The sequence below is a fragment of the Rhinolophus sinicus genome, linkage group LG02 (genome assembly GCF_036562045.2).
Source record: "Rhinolophus sinicus isolate RSC01 linkage group LG02, ASM3656204v1, whole genome shotgun sequence".
Lineage (NCBI taxonomy): Eukaryota > Metazoa > Chordata > Mammalia > Chiroptera > Rhinolophidae > Rhinolophus > Rhinolophus sinicus.
This window is the reverse complement of record NC_133752.1, coordinates 176,566,161-176,571,545: the sequence shown is the minus strand read 5'-3', so window position 1 is coordinate 176,571,545 and position 5,385 is coordinate 176,566,161. Positions and strand designations below refer to the sequence as shown.

Here is a 5,385-nt window from a genome sequence, read left to right as displayed (position 1 = left end):
TCTCCCAACCCTTATAACAGCTTCTAAAAGCCTCTTTTTCTGATCGCCTACAATGGAATGATAAGGCTGAACAATCTTTTACTATTTTAAAGAAACAACTAACTCAGGCACGAATGCTAGGACATCCAAACTATAAACTTCCCTTCTCACTTTTTGTCCACGAAAGGGAAGGAAATGCATTTGGTGTACTTGTTCAACCCCATGGTGGACAACACTGCCCTGAAGGATATCACAGCCAACAGTTAGACCTCACAGCCCAGAGCCTACCACCCTGCCTTATGGCAGCAGCCACCACTGCTGCTTTAATTAAAGCTACTGAAAAAATAATTTTTGGATCTCCTCTCACTGTCTGTGTTCCCCATGCAGTCGAGTCTTTTAAATTCCAATCAGAAAAAAGATTTTGAGAGGCAGAAGTTATTTGAATGGGTCTGTGGGAGGCTGTCAGGCCAGATCTGGTACTCTGAGACTTTATAGATCCTGAGACCACTCTGAAAAGTATTTTTTCCCAACTTCTCTACTGAGAAGTTGTCTGTCTTTAGTGGAATCTTAACACAATAGATCTTCTATAAATGGATGAGATGGCTACCACTCAGATTTCCAAAGATGAGCTTGATGAACTCAAAGAGGCCTTTGCAAAAGTTGATCTCAATAGCAATGGATTCATCTGTGACTATGAACTTTATGAGCTTTTCAAGGAAGCTAATATGCCATTACTGGGATATAAAGTGAGAGAAATTATTTAACAACTCATGCTGGATGGTGACAGGAATAAAGATGAGAAGATAAATTTTGATGAATTTGTTTATATTTTCCAAGAAGTAAAAAGCAGTGATATTGCCAAAACCTTCCGCAAAGCAATCAACAGGAAAGAAAGTATTTGTGCTCTGGGAGGAACTTCAGAGCTGACCAGTGAAGGAACACAGCATTCTTACTCAGAGGAAGAAAAATGTGCTTTTGTTAGCTGGATAAACAAAGCTCTGGAAAATGCTATACCAATGAACCCAAATACGGATGACGTGTTCAAAGCTGTTGGTGATGGAATTGTGCTTTGTAAAATGATCAACCTTTCAGTTCCTGATACAATTGATGAAAGAACAATCAACAAGAAGAAACTTACACCCTTCATCATTCAGGAAAACTTGAACTTGGCACTGAACTCTGCTTCTGCCATTGGGTGCCACGTTGTGAACATTGGTGCAGAGGATTTGCGGGCTAGGAAACCTCATCTGGTTTGGGGACTGCTTTGGCAGATCATTAAGATCAGTTTGTTTGCTGACATTGAATTAAGCAGGAATGAAGCCTTGGCTACTTTACTTCTATATGGTGAGACTTTGGACGAGCTTATGAAATTGTCTCCAGAAGAGCTTCTGCTTAGATGGGAAAACTTTCATTTGGAAAAGTCTGGCTCGCAAAAAGTCAACAACTTCAGTGCTGACATCAAGGATCCAAAGCCTATTTCCATCTTCTCAATCAAATTGTGCCAAAATGACAAAAGGAAGGTGAACCACGGATAGATATTAACATGTCAGGTTTCAACAAAACAGATGATTTGAAGAGAGCTGAGAGTATGCTTCAACAAGCAGACAAATTAGATTGCAGATAGTTTGTTACCCCTGCTGATGTTGTCAGTGGAAACACCAAACTGAACTTAGCGTTTGTGGCTAACCTGTTTAATAAGTACCCAGCACTAACTAAGCCAGAGAACCAGGATATTGATTAGACTCTATTAGAAGGAGAAATTTGTGAAGAAAGACCCTTCCATAACTGGATGAAATCTCTTGGTGTTAATCTCCATGTAAACCATCTCAATGCCGACCTGCAAGATGCCCTGATAATCCTACAGTTACATGAACGAATTAAAGTTCCTGTTGACTGGAGTAAGGTTAATAAACCTCCATACCCAAAATTTGGAGCCAACATGAAAAAGCTAGAAAACTGCAACTATGCTGTTGAATTAGGGAAGCATCCTGCCTAATTCTCCCAGGTTGGCATTGGAGAACAAGACCTGAATGATGGGAACAAAACTCTGACTTTAGCTTTAGTCTGGCAGTTGATGAGAAGATATACTCTCAATATCCTGGAAGATCTCAGAGATGGGCAGAAAGTTAATGACGGTGAACAGAACATTGAGCGAAGCTGGAAAGTCAACTTCCATTCAGAGCTTTAAGGACAAGATGATCAGCTCCAGTTTGGCAGTTGTGGATTTAATTGATGCCATCCAGCCAGGCTGCATAAACTATGAGCTTGTTAAGAGCAGCAGTCTAACAGAAGATGACAAGCATAACAATGCCAGGTCTGCAGTGCCAATGGCTAGAAGAATTGGAGCCAGGGTGTATGCTCTCCCTGAAGACCTGGTGGAAGTAAAGCCCAAGATGGTCCTGACCGTATTTGCATGCTTGATGGGGAGGGGAACGCAGAGAGTGTAAAATAACTAATTTGAATAAAAACAGCCTTGCTCCCAGGTGCTTGATTAGCAGGTCAGCTATTTCCAGGTAAAGGGCTCCTGGCTTAAGGAACTATTGGTCATTTAAAGGACTTTTAATTTTGATTGATTAACAAGACTAGCTCTTCATGAAATCCCTCAGGGGAAAGAGTTTTCATAAAAACAGCTCCTTTTCTGTAGTAAAAGTTGGATTTATCAGGCACTATTGACATGTTCTCATAGCCAAATCATTTACTCTCCTTCTAGATTGCTACCCTGGACATTTCCCACTGCTGTATGTTATTCCTTTCTATGTATCTTTTTCCCTCCTAGGATATCCACCTCTTGGGATGTGCTTAGATAACTGGATATGAATATTATTAGACAATAAATTTGCTTTCCACCTAGTATGGTAGTTCTTATTTGAGAACTGTGGTCAGAGAGTATTTAGATATGAGTATCCTTTGCTTATCTTTATAGTACTGAAAATTTGCAGAAGTAACTGGCTCTGCAGAATATAATAGAAGTTTTCATATTCTTTTATTCTTAAAATCAGTATCTTTTTATAGTATTCTTTCTACATGATCCTTTTTCGTACATTTAAGAATATTTTGATTACATTAAACAAGACTGCTGATTTTGCTACTTTTTAAAGGGATCTTCAAGTAAGTAAAAAACATACATTATAGGTAGAGGAAAAATGTACCTTAAATTTGCATCTTCCCCTTTACCCAAGCTGTAAACAGTAGACATATTTTGTCTTAAAATACTTGGTTCAATATCTACTTATTTGTTTTAAAATCTATATCATCAAACTCTCTTTCTAGATTTAAAATGCTGTTGAATATGACACTTGAGGAGAGAGTGTGCTCAGAAGTCAGAATACGGTAGGCTAAGTATGATAAGCGTACAACAGATTTTCTAATTTTACACCTCAGACAAGGTTGTGGTCACTAAAAAAAAATTAAAAAATTATGTAGGACTTATGTACTCTTGCTTTGTCAAGCTGTCTGCTATAGTTTTCAAGATCATAATGTTACTCTAACTCTGAAAAATGATGTAATTTAATAGCAATGTATTAGTTCAAATAAAGGCATTTACATAATAAAAAAAATTCCAATCATACGCAACATCTTTCTGTTAACTGTACCACCTCTCTTATGAAATACTTTTCTCTTCTCCTCATCTAACAATCACCGGCTACAATCTTCTTAATCCTACAGCTCTCCTTCCCTTCCTGACAGCAATCCCCATGACAGTATTTCCTTGACAGACCAGTTACAAGGACTCCTTTACATAATTCTGATTTCAGCTGGTTCACTTATGGGTTTTATCTCCAGAGATTGACCAAGCTGATTATGCTATTGTTTCTTTAGAGGAGACTGTAGAATCAGGCCCACTCCCAAATGCTAGGCCTGCACAACAAGCTGAACTATATTTACTAACTAGAGCTTATATCTTAGCCTAAGGCAAAGCTGCTAATACCTATACAGACAGCAGGTATGTTTTGGAATAGCCCATGATTTTGGTATACATTGGAAACAGTGTGGGTTCCTTACATCCTCAGTACAACCCATCAAAAACAAAGATTTTAGTCTTACTCTTTTAGAGTCTATCTTACTTCCTAGATCAATGCCTATTATAAAAATACAGAAAGAATAAGTGAATGAACTAATCAGAGACAATTTTGGAAACATGGAGGAAAAACTGAGGGTTGCTAGAGGGGAGGCGGGGTGGGGATAAGGGGAAGGTGAGAGGTTTAGAAAATAGTCGGTAACCACAAGATGGCCACGGGGTTTTGAAAATTAATTTGGGGAATGTACAGAGGGATAGTGGATGGGGGGAGAGGGGTTCACACAGTGTGAGGGATATAAGTGATAAACGTCTAAGTTTTGCTTTGTCTTGTACATCTGAAACTAATAAAAAAAATTTTTTTAAATAAATAAATAAAAAATAAAAATAACAAAATAAAGGCTTTCAATATTAGTAAAACAAAAACAAAAACAATAAAGATACAGGATCACTCTTCTATGCGAGACAAAACTGAATTAGGGAACATTTAGCAGATGCTGATGTTAAATCAGTAGCACATCAGTCACCACTTTCCCTGCTATCGTTTCTCATACTTCTCTGCATAAAGTTGCACCTTATCTCCAACTGGTCAAAGCCCAAGCCACCTTTTCAGACTCTAAAAGGGGGAAGTAGATAAAACAAGGCTGCACTTTTGATTTAACTCAGTGGATATGGCTCAAGCCAAACTGCTGCCCTGTTCTTCCTCTCTGGCTTCAAAAAAGGAAGTGTTAACTTTTATTCATAACTTTACCCACACAGATAAAATTATTCAATGGGGAAAGCAACACTATTGGGAACCCTACCATCAAATTTATCAACTGTGCAAAATTTGCTCTCAATATAACCCTGGCAAGCTGATACATGCCAATATGGGTCATTTCCCTCTGCCACCTGGACCATTTGAAGTATGGCAACTTGATTTTATCCAACTTCTGCTTTCTCAGAATTATAAATTCATACTTGTTATGATTTGTATGTTTTCTCACTGGGTTGAAGCTTTCCCTTGCCATCAGGCTATAGCCAGGGATGCAGCTAAATTCTTGCTAGAAAAGACTTTATCAACTTGGGGAGTCCCTCAAGAAATACACAGTGATCAAGGAACTCATCTCACAGAACTGATTATCCAAGCCATTTGCAAAATCTGGTCTATTTATCAACACTACCACTGTACCTACCATCCTCAATCTTCTGGTTTGGCGGAAAGCATAACAGGCAAAATTAAAATTCAATTGGCTGGCCTTGCAGACACTGCCACGTGGGAGCTGCCCACACCCAGCCACTGTCATTCCCACCATGTTCTTAGATCTCATCATCTATGGCAAGCCCTTGGGACACATCTCCTTTTAGCTGTTTTCAAACAAAATTCCAAAGACAACAGAAAACTTTTGTGC

General features: G+C 38.6%; 1 pseudogene; it reads left to right on the top strand.

Moving 5' to 3' along the window:
• Positions 1-519: 519 nt before the first annotated feature.
• LOC109459662 (plastin-3) lies at positions 520-2,566 on the top strand (annotated as a pseudogene).
• The last annotated feature ends 2,819 nt before the right edge of the window (positions 2,567-5,385 follow it).